We start from the raw sequence: 12,577 nt of genomic DNA, 5'->3' as shown, positions 1-12,577 counted from the left end.
TGGTCGACTACTGACTTCCAGCCATTGGGTGAAGAGGAGGGAGATGAACCGGTGCTGGACAAGCCGCAACCTTCAACTCAGCAAGGTCAAGGGTCATAACTCGCAGGTCGACTTAACATCTGCTTTCCGCAATACTGCTAAAACAATTATTCCTGTGGGGCATCAGATGCCTTTGTAATAGACTTAGTTAAACTCTTGATCTGCCATGCCATCGTGCATGTTTTTTTATGATACTACTGATCTGTCAAGGTGAAGATCTGCCACTTATGTTTATGATTTCATCAACTATGAGCACCAGATTAGTTATTGTACCTGCACAGACATACATGACAAGGATCCTGGCGGTTTCCCGCAGGACGGGTCACAATACCTTACAAAGAAACATTGGTGGTTAAAGATAATCCATAACCAGGGCCGGTTTAATCATAACCTTTAATAAAAATATCATACATGTGATACACCACCGGCTTACCAGCAGAATAAGGGTGGAAATCCAAAAGATGGAACGTACCAAGCTCTGTGCAAGTTGACACATACCACCGGCTTAATACACTATATGCAGCAAGTGGTGATATCCCAAACTTAGAGCATAACGCTTCCAAGCAAAACAAAATCCTCATACCCTGGTGACTTATAGTCTTAAAGCCAGGTCGGGTTAATAAAATCCAGATATGCTCAAATATAAGCCATAGAGACGAAGGCTACATGTCCTGAATTGTCTCAAGCCATATGTGAATACGGCTTAAATATAGGAATCCCAAAAATGCTCAGAAAAAGATAACAAATCAAAATCGAGAAAACGAGGCTTTCATAGGCCGCCAAGCCACTGAGTTAACCTTTTGCACTTTGTGAATTCGGCCTCACATGACCATAGGTTTGACGTACAAGTTCAGGGTCTGTAGAAGATTGACTGTCAACAGTTCGGCTTGTCATTCTAGGATTACCCAGGCGGAGTGGCAGATTCTACAAAGCAGGATTACCCGGAAGGTTTTGGTGAATACACCTGGTGTTCCAAGTCAGTTCACGATGGTAGTAACGCTATGTTCTCTTTAGTGAATACACCTATGTTTGAACAGGAAGCCCCCACGTGCTTTAGGGCGTATAAGCCGGACCAAGAGTGATATTCACAGCTATGCTCAATGAGCAGGAAGCCCCCAAGTGGTTTGTGGCATTGAGCCGATCAAGAGGGATATTCACACCTATGCTTCAAATATGAGCAGGAAGCCCCCAAGTGACCATAAGTGTGGCATTGAGCCGATCAAGAGGGATATTCACAGCTATGCTTCAAATATGAGCAGGAAGCCCCCAAGTGACCATAAGTGTGGCATTGAGTCGATCAAGAGGGATATTCACAGCTATGCTTCAAATATGAGTAGGAAGCCCCCAAGTCACCATAAGTGTGGCATTGAGCCGATCAAGAGGGATATTCACAGCTATGCTTCAAATATGAGCAGGAAGCCCCCAAGTGACCATCTGAAGACGTGGCGTTGCACTGGATCAAGAGGGATATTCACAGTTATGCTCAATGAGCAGGAAGCCCCCAAATGTCCATTTATAGTGAAAAGACTATTTATTCTTTGATATGAAACGAACAGAGGCCCTGTATTAGCAGGGGTGCCATCTTTATTATAATCATCATAATATATACATTGTCAAGATATGAACATTGTAAGAGCCGGTGGCTCAAGTGTAGTAAGGCCGAAGATGAACAATATTCCACGGCCGACGGGTCTCCTCCTCCGATGTGTGTGAGTCCTTGTGGTCTCGAACATCAATAAGATAGTATGACCCGTTGTTCAGATTCTTGCTGACCACAAAAGGCCCTTCCCAGGGCGGGTATAGTTTATGCATATCAGTCTGGTCCTGAATAAGTCGGAGCACCAAGTCACCTTCTTGAAAGGTTATGGTCTTAACCCGGCGGCTGTGATAACAGCGCAGATCTTGTTGGTAAATCGCCGAACGAGCCGCCGCAAGGTCATGATCCTCATCTAACAGGTCGAGTGCTTCCTGACGTGCTTTTTCATTGTCAGCTTCAACATAAGCCGCCACCCGGGGTGAGTCGTGACGGATGTCACTAGGGAGAACCGTCTCAGCTCCGTAAACCATGAAGAAAGGCGTGTAACCCGTAGATCTATTGGGGGTAGTATTGATACTCCCTATGACTGAGGGTAACTCCTCCACCCAACAACTCGGCGTCCTCTGCAAGGGAACCATAAGCCGGGGCTTGATGCCTCTCAGGATCTCTTTGTTGGCTGGCTCGTCTTGACAATTAGATTGGGGTTGAGCCACTGATGACACATCAAGCCGGATATGCTCACGTTGACAAAATTCTTTCATAGCACCCATGGATAGATTAGTGCCATTATCAGTTATAATACTGTGGGGAAAGCCAAAACAGAAAATCACCTTTTTGATGAACTGAACCGCCGTTGCCGCATCACATTTACTGACTGGCTCTGCTTCAACCCACTTTGTAAATTTGTCAACTACTACCAGGAGGTGTGTCTTTTTATCCTTGGATCTTTTGAAAGGCCCAACCATATCAAGCCCCCAGACTGCAAACGGCCAAGTAATTGGAATCATCCTCAATTCTTGAGCTGGCACATGAGCTCGTCGTGAAAATTTCTAACAACCATCACATTTACTGACTAGATCCTCAGCATCAGCGTGAGCCTTCAGCCAATAAAATCCTTAGCCACAAGAGACTTAGAGCCGGCATGATGGCCACAATCTCCTTCATGAATCTCACGTAGAATCTCATGGCCCTCCTCTGGGGAAACGCAACATTGAAACGCCCTTGTAACACTGCAATGGTGTAGCTCTCCATTGACAATTGTCATCGACTTAGACCGCCGGGTTATCTGCTTGGCTAAAGTTTCATCTTCAGGTAACTCGCCCTGGGTCATATAAGCCAAATATGGAACTGTCCAATCAGGAATCGCATGAAGAGCTGCCACCAATTGTGCTTCGGGGTCAGGAATAGCCAAATCTTCCTCTGTAGGAAATTTGACAGAAGGGTTATGCAAAATATCCAGAAAAGTGTTAGGTGGCACCGGCTTACGCTGAGACCCTAACCGGCTTAAAGCATCAGCCGCCTAATTTTTCCTGCGATCAACATGTTCAACTTGATAACCCTTTAAGTGACCTGCAATAGCATCAACCTCTCGACGATAAGCCGCCATGAGTGGATCCTTAGAATCCCACCAGATCTGAGTCGCCGACACACCTCACCCGGCTTAAGCTCATCTCCTTAGCCATCCGAAGACCATGGAGCAAGGCCTCATACTCAGCTGCATTGTTAGTACAAGGGAGCATCAGCCAGAGAACATAAGAAAATTTATCACCTCGTGGGGAAGTTAATACAACTCCAGCCCCTGAGCCTTCCAACTACCTAGACCCATCAAAGTGAATAGTCCAATATGTGTTCTCCGGCTTCTCCTTAGGCATCTGCAATTCTGTCCAATCATTGATAAAATCCACAAGTGCTTGAGACTTGATGGCTGTACGGGGCACATACTTTAAACCATGAGGTCCAAGCTCAATGGCCCACTTGGCTACCCGACCTGTGGCTTCTCTGTTTTGAATGATATCTCCTAAGGGGGCAGAACTAACCACAGTGATAGGATGACCCAAAAAATACTGCTTAAGCTTCCGGCTAGCCATAAAAACCCCATACACAAGCTTCTGCCAATGTGGATACCTCTGTTTGGACTCAATAAGGACCTCACTGATATAGTAAACCGACTGTTGAACCGGATATTCTTTGCCTGTTTCCTTCCTTTCCACCACAATGGCAACACTAATAACTCGGCTATTGGCAGCCACATATAACTTCAAAGGCTCTTTATCAATGGGAGCAGCTAGAATGGGCGGCTCAGCAAGCTGTTTCTTCAAGTCCTCAAATGCTTGATTAGCAGCACCACTCCAGACAAAGTGATCTGTTTTTTTCATCATGTGGTACAGCGGTATAGCCTTTTCACCCAACCGGCTTATGAACCGGCTTAAGGCCCCAATACGACCTGCCAGACGTTGAACATCATTGACACATGCCGGCCTAGCCAAGGAAGTAACGGCCTTGATCTTCTCCGGGTTAGCTTCAATGCCTCTGTTGGAAACCAGAAAACCCAAAAGCTTACCAGCTGGTACACCAAAAACACACTTGGCTGGGTTAAGCATCATCTTATAAACCCGGAGATTATCAAAGGTCTCCTTCAAATCATCAATCAGGGTTTCCTTCTTTCTGGATTTCACCACAATGTCATCCACATAAGCATGAACATTACGTCTGATTTGATTATGAAGGCAATTTTGCACACACCTTTGGTAAGTCGCCTGGGCACTCTTGAGCCCAAAAGGCATGGACACATATCAGAAGGATCCAAACGGAGTAATGAAAGTTGTCTTCTCCGGGTCCTTAACAGCCATTTTGATCTGATGATAACCAGAATAAGCATCCAAAAAGCTCAAACACTCACAACCCACCATAGCATCAATAATTTGACCAATACGAGGGAGAGCAAAAGGATCCGCCAGACAAGCCTTATTTAAGTCCATGTAATCCACACACATACACCAAGTACTGTTCTTCTTAAGCACTAGCACCGGGTTAACCAACCACTCAGGATCACAAACTTCAACGATGAACCTGGCCGCCAAGAGCCGGGCCACTTCTTCACCAATGGCTTTACGCCTCTCTTCATTAAAACAACGAAGAAACTGCTTGACCGGCTTAAACTTCGGATCAATATTAAGAGTGTGCTCAGCGAGTTCCCTCGGTACACCCGGCATGTCAGAAGGTTTCCATGCAAAGATGTCCCGATTCTCATGGATGAACTCGATGAGCGTGCCTTCCTATTTCGGATCCAAATTAGCACTGATGCTAAACTGCTTGGATGAATCGCCAGGAACGAAATCAACTAGCTTGGTGTCATCCGCTGACTTAAACTTGAAGACCGGATCATGCTCCGTAGTTGGCTTCTTCAAAGATGTCATATCTGCCGGGTCAACATTATCTTTGTAAAACTTCAATTCCTCTATTGTGCCGACAGACTCAGCATAAGCCGCATCACCTTCTTCCGACTCCAAAGCTATCTTCCGGCTTCCATGCACTGTGATAGTTCCCTTGTGACCCGACATTTTGAGCTGCAGATAAACATAACAAGGTCGTGCCATGAACTTGTCATAAGCCAGCCATCCAAACAGAGCGTGATACGGAATCTGAATCTTGACTACTTCAAAGGTCAACGTCTCAGATCTGGAATCATAATCATCTCCAAAAGCAACCTCCAGGGCTATTTTACCAACCGAATACGCCGACTTACCAGGCACCACACCGTGAAAAACAGTGTTCGATGGCTTAAGATTTTTATCAGTCAGCCCCATGTGGCGGAAACTTTCATAATAAAGGATATTGATGCTACTACCTCCGTCCATGAGTACCTTAGTGAATTTATATCCTCCCACTTGAGGCGCCACCACCAAAGCCAAGTGACCCGGATTATCAACCCGGGGCGGGTGATCTTCTCGTCTCCACACATTGGGCTGCTCGGACCATCATAAGTAAAGGGGAACCGCCGGCTCAACGGCATTCACGGCCCTTTTATGGAGCTTCTGATCCCGCTTGCATAAACTTGTGGTGAAGAAGTGGTACTACCCACTATTCAACTGCTTCGGGTTACTCTGATACCCAGATTGCTGCTGATGATTCCCCTGACCGGACTGTTGATGATAACCACTCTGATTGCCTTGATTGCTTGGGTGACCCTGGAAACCGGAATTAGAACCGCCACCACCGTAACCCGGACCATGAGAGCCGGAACCTGAGCCGCCGCCTGGCCCATGATTGTTCTGGAACAAATTTGAATTTTTGAACTCCTTCATAATTTGGCAATCTTTCATAAGGTGACCGGGCGGTCTTTCCCGCCTACCATGCTTTGGGCAGGGATCATTCATCATCTGCTCAAGATTGATAGCTGTCCCTCCTGCCCGAGGAGGCGGCTTTCCCTTACGACACTGACCATTATTCTGTGTGTTGGTGTTGGCCACAAAATCTGAATTGCCATCGGCCTTGCGCTTACCATTGCCCCCCACTGATTCGTCGGGTTATGATGCTGGCCCTTGGAGTTGCCATTCTTCTTTCCCTTTCCCGTCTTTTCACCATCAGACTCGGGGTCCTTGGTACTATCAGAGTCGGCATATTTAATCAGAGCTGCCATCAGCTCCCCCATGTCATTGCAGTGGCGCTTGAGTCACCCTAGCTTCTGTTTAAGAGGCGAAAAATGGCAACTTTTCTCCAACATTAGGACTGCTGAGCCGGCATTAATGTTATCCGATGAGTGCAGGATGGCTTTGACCCGGCGAATCCAATGGGTCATTGACTCACCCTCTTCTTGGGCACAGGCATCCAAATCCACAATTGACATGGGCTTCTTGCACGTATCTTTAAAATTCTGGATGAACCAGGCCTTCAACTCGACCCACGATCTAATTGAATTGGCAGGCAGTCCCTTTAGCCAAGTACGGGTCGTCCCGTCCAGCATCATGGTGAAGTACTTGGCACACACGGCATCGCTGACCTCCAACAGCTCCATGGCCATCTCGTAACTTTCAATCCATGCCTCAGGGGGTAAGTCGGCTGTATAGTTAGGCACCTTATGATGTCCTTTGAAATCCTTGGGCAAACGCTCATTCCGCAAAGCCGGTACTAAACATGGTACGCCCGTGGTCCTAGAGGTCACAACTGCCTCCACCGAAGTCGTTGGATAAGCCGGAGATGGTTGATGAGCTGTGTACTGAGCCGCCAGCTCAACCTCTCGACGTGCTCTATCCTGATCCATTAGGGCCTGAGTATTAACACCACCATGCACTAGGCCATGTCCACAGGGTGGGTTACGGCGCTACTCACTGCTTGATACTGTCGGGGAGTCCATGTGCCTGCTATAACTCCGGCTCGGGCGAGGGGTTGAATGGATCCTCTCAGGATTGCAAGAATAAGCCTCCTGCTGCACCAATGTAGTCTCAAGAAGCTCTCTAGCCCTCCACGTTTCCACCACAGCTGGAGACTCGCCTTCAACCAGGAGAGCCACCAATCGCGACGCCGCAGCGATCATATTATCCAAAGGGTTAGAATAATGACCCGGCGGCGCTGGCACATATTGCTGCGGAAAATTGTTCGGACGAGGTGGACCCGTTGCGTGTGGTTGAGCCGGCGCTCCAGCCCCAGGCGCGGCTACCGCCTGGTTTACCTCTGGCGGGTCACTGGCCCCTGCACCAGGTGTGTTGAAGAGGTTCCTCGCCTCGTAAACCGGAGGTAGACGACTCCGGTGTCTTCTCCTCATGACTTCGTTTGAAGCATTCTGATCCAACGAGAGCCGGAAGGAATCAGCTTGGATCCGTTGTGCATGAGCATCCAGAGCAGCTCGCTCCGCAGTCATCCTCGCGTCTTCGGCCGCTAGATCTTCCTTGGCCTGAGCTATCTCATCCCGTAGCTTTGCAACTTCCGCGTTATGCTGAGTTTGATTTGTCGGGTTAACCTCTCCTGTTAACAAGGTTGTCAAGGTGTCCAATAAGTCGGACAAGACCTGAGCCGGTGGGCGCATAGGGCCTCCTGCCCTGGCCGCCGTCGTGGACCTGGGAACCATTGCCGCTGCAGTCGAAGAATTCGGCCCCGGCTGGGTACCGGCCATGAAAATCGCAACCCAGCTTGGCGGCTCATAGGGGTCCGGAATACTGTCGCCATCGAAACAGCCCCCAAGCCTGCCGTCTTGCAGTTGATACAATGAAGTAGTCTCGCCTGTGGGTGACTCACCATCAGAATGAATGGTTGTCTCACCGCCAGACATGGATCCTTCCTCCAATTCCGCCCCATGGATGAATCCAACGAAGGCGTGCTTCACGGCGGGTTGAACCCGGGAGGGTAGTGCACGCTGAGCCGTCTCGATGATGTCGGTGCTGATGTCCGGCTCAGGGCCCGGTTCGCTGATCTCGCCGATGAAGACGTGGATTCTGCCAAAGGGGACGCGGTACCCATACTCGATTGAGCCGGCCTCGGGGCCCCAGCCTGCGTCGTCGATGTAGAGCTTACCGCGACGACTCTTGGTCATCCGGCCCACAACTTATCCCTTGATCCCTTCGAAGCTGCCCTGTAAGAACTCAAAACCACCTTGCGCTGGCCCCACGGTGGGCGCCAACTGTCATGGAATTGTCAAGGCAGATGTCCTAGTGTGAGGACTTAGTCATGGAGCCATCGCAACAGGGTTAGCTTAAAGGGGATAAACGGGACAAAGGACACAAAGAGTTTATACTGTTCGGCCCCTTGCGGTGAAGGTAAAGGCCTAATCCAGTTTGAGGTTGTATTGCTTATGTATCGATTACTAGGGAGCGAATCCGTTTAACCTAGCTTTCGATTTGTTGTTTCTTACCCTAAGTCACCGCCGGGTCATAACTTTATATACACAGGTCGATGCCCGGCGGCTCGCGGAGTCCCGGCCGGCTCATAACAACGTGTCCGGCTCGGTGACTAACTATTCATGCCTTATAATACAAGTCATACATATACAACGATTTACACTTGTCTGGGCCTTAAGCCGCCTTTGGGCTTCAGGCCTTTGATGAGTCTGCGTATTGAACCACTGTCTTAAGCTTCTTCTTGGCCTTTGTTCCTATGAGCCGCCAGGGGCTTAACCCGGCCCCTCCTGGGCGGGTTAACCCAAAAGTTATATCCCCAACAGGAGATGAGGTTAATTGTAGTAGATTGATAGATCGAACGCCAAATAAAATAAATAAAGATAAAATGCAGCAAGGTATTTTTGTAATTTTTTGTTTAATAGATCTGAATAAAAATGCAAAGGAAAAGTAGATCGGAAGGCAAATATATGAGAAAGAAGACCCGGGGGCCGTAGGTTTCACTAGTGGCTTCTCTCGAGAAAATAGCAAATGGTGGGTAAACAAATTTCTGTTGGGCAATTTATAGAACTTCAAATAATTATGACGCTATCCAGGCAATGATCATTACATAGGCATCACGTCCAAGATTAGTAGACTGATTCCTGCCTGCATCTACTACTATTACTCCAGACATCGACTGCTATCTAGCATGCATCTAGTGTATTAAGTTCATGGAAAAACGGAGTAATGCAATAAGAACGATGACATGATGTAGACAAGATCCGTTCATCTATATGGCGGTAGATATAGATCTCATATTTTTATCATTAGTAGCAACGATACATACGTGTTGTTTCCCTTTCTGTCACTGGGATCGAGCACCCTAAGATCGAACCCACTACCGGGCACCTCTTCCCATTGCAAGATAAATAGATCAAGTTGGCCAAACAAAACCCAAATATCTGAGAAGAAATACGAGGCTATAAGAGATCATGCATATAAGAGATCAAAGAAACTCAAATAACTTTCATGGATATAAAAAGATATAACTGATCATAAACTCGAAGTTCATCAGATCCTAACAAACACACCACAAAAGTGTTTCATCATATAGATCTCCAAGAGACCATTTTATTGAGAATTCAACGAGAGAGAGAGAGAGAGAGAAAGCCATCTAGCTACTAACTACGGACCCGAAGGTCTACAAGGAACTACTCATGCATCATCGGAGAGGCTCCAAGGGAAGTGGTGAACCCCTCCGTGATGGTGTCTAGATTGGATCTGGTTGTTCTGGACTCTGCGGCAGCTGGATGAATATTTTGTTGACTCCCCTAGGGTTCCGGTATTTTGGGGGTATTTATAGAGCAAAGAGGCTGTCCGGGGGGCACCCGAGGTGGACACAACCCACCAGGGCGTGCCAGGGCCTCCTGGAGCGCCCTGGTGGGTTGTCCCCTCCTCGGGACTCCCCCTAGGTGCAACCAGGACCCATCTGCTTCCTTTTGGCCCATAAAAATCATCATGAAGTTTCGTGGCATTTGGCCTCCTTGATATTGATTTCCTACGATGTAAAAAACATGGAAAAAACAGCAACTTGCACTTGGCACTATGTCAATAGGTTAGTACCAAAAAATTATATAAAATGACTATAAAATGATTATAAAACATCCAAGATTGATAATAAAACAACATGGAACAATAAAAAATTATAGATATGTTGGAGACGTATCGGCATCCCCAAGCTTAAATCCTACTCGTCCTCGAGTAGGCAAGTGATAAAAACAGAATTTTCGATGTGGAGTGCTGTTCATCAAGTCATATCATATTCTTTTCTTTATAGCATGGAAATTTGGACTTTTATGTGATTCAAAGCAATAGTCTAGTTTTGACATAATAATTTAGATACTCAAGCATATCAACAAGCAACCATGTCTTTCAAAATATCAATGCTAAAACAAGTTATCCCTAGCCCATCATGCTCAAATATTGATCCATTCATAAAACAGACTCGAATATTAACTACACCCAATACTTGAGCACGATCATTTTGCCTCCTAGTTGGTGCTTTTTATGAGAGAAGATGGAGACTCAAATTTCAAAATAAAAAATGCATAAAGTAAAAGAAGGGCCCTTCGCAGAGGGATGTAGGGATTTGTAGAGGTGCCAGAGCTCAAAGCAAAAAATTAGAGATAAAAACATTTTGGGAGGTGTATCCATCCCACCAAAGAAAACGACTTATAGTTCCCAACACTTTCCATGCTAGATATGCCATAGGCAGTTCCCAAACAGAAAATAAAGTTTATTCCTTTTTCCACCATTCTTTCACTTTCCATGGCTAGCCGTATCCACGGGTGCCTTCCATACCAACAGTTTCCAAGGAATTTATTATTTGACAACATAAAGTAAATATTTTTTGCATTTCGGGACAGGGAATCCCTAGAACCTTTCCCTTACTCTCATGCAATGACAAGTGAATAAACACTCATCTTGAGAACAACACATCCAGCATGGAAAATATTAGCCACCCGTTACCGTTCCGCGAGCGAAACAAACACACAAAAGAGAAGTTTATTTTGAAAATTAGAGATGGCACATGCAAATTTGCTTAGAACGGCAAAAGAATACCGCATATAGGTAGATATAGTGGACTCATGTGTCAAAACTAGTTTGAAGGATTTTGGATGCACAAGTAGAGATCATACTTGGTGCAAAGTGAAGGCTAGCAAAAGATTGGGAAGCGACCAACTAAGAAACGAATAATATCATAAGCAAGCATTAAGCATAATTAACACCGAATAATGCACCACAAGTAGGATATAATTTTCATTGCATGATTATTGACTTTCGTGCATGCATAGGAATCACAAACCTTAACACCAATATTCTTACTAGAGCACAATTACTCATCAACATAACTCACATATCACATCATCATATCAGAAAACTATTACTAAGAATCAAGTTTATTTTGTCCAATGATCTTCATGACATTTCTTTTTAATTTATCCTTCTTGGATATCTATCCCTTTGGGACTAACTTTTATGTGTTGCTTTTCATAAGCCCAAACAAGTATAAGTGAATATCATGAGCATAACAAATTTTCTTTCTCTCAAAATAATTTAAGTGAAGCAAGAGAGAATTTCTTCAGAATTTTACTAACTCTCAAATAAATCTAAGTGAAGCAAGAGAGCATTTCTTAAAAAATAACAAAGCACACCGTGCTAAAAAGATATAAGTGAAGCAGTAGAGCAGGTCCTAGCTCATAAAAGATTTAAGTGAAGCATAGAGAGCAACTCTAACAAGTCATGTTATAATTTTGGCTCTCTCAAAAAGGTGTGTCCAGCAAGGATGGATGACTTAAAACACAAAATAAAACAATAAAAGACTCATATCATACAAGACGCTCCAAGCAAAACACATATCATGTGACGAATAAAAATATAGCCTTGAGTAAAACACCGATAGTTGTTGGAAGAAAGCGGGGATGCCACTCGGGGGCAACCCCAAGTTTAGTTGTTTGCTCATTCTTGGATAATAGCTTGGAATACCGGGGCATCCCAAGCTTAGGCTCTTACATCCTTCCTTCATCCATCGTAAGATAACCCAAAACTTGAAAACTTCAATCACACAAAACTCAACAAAACCTTCGTGAGATCCGTTAGTGAAAGAAAAATAAACCACTACTATAAATTCTGTATCAAACCAATTCTTATTTTGTTTTTGTATTATATCTACTGTATTCCAACTTTTCTATGGCAAAAACTCATCAAAGAAAACCATAGAGCCATCAAAATAAGCAGACAACACAAAGAAAACAGAATCTGTCAAAACAGAACAGTCTGTAGCAATCTGATTTTTTCAAATACTTCTGGACCTCTAAAACTTCTTAAAATCTTGTAAAATCTGTATAAATTGTATATTGATCTGCTGCAAAAAGAATTAGCATTTTATCACGTTCCAGTGAATTTTAACAATTATGTTCGTGAGCACAAAGTTTCTGTCTTTTTGAGCAAGATCAAACAACTATCACCCAAGAAGATCCTATTGGTTCTACTTGTCACAAACACTAATTAAAACACAAAAACATAATCATAAAAGTAGAATAATTTTGCTAACACTCAATAACAGAAATCAAAAAGCAAAAATAAAATTTTATTCATTGTGTTGCCTCCCAACAAGCGCTATAGTTTTACA

The sequence above is a fragment of the Triticum aestivum genome, chromosome 1D (assembly GCF_018294505.1).
Source record: "Triticum aestivum cultivar Chinese Spring chromosome 1D, IWGSC CS RefSeq v2.1, whole genome shotgun sequence".
In the NCBI taxonomy this organism is placed as follows: Eukaryota; Viridiplantae; Streptophyta; class Magnoliopsida; order Poales; family Poaceae; genus Triticum; species Triticum aestivum.
The sequence above is the reverse complement of the archived record's forward strand: the minus strand, read 5'-3'. Positions refer to the sequence as shown.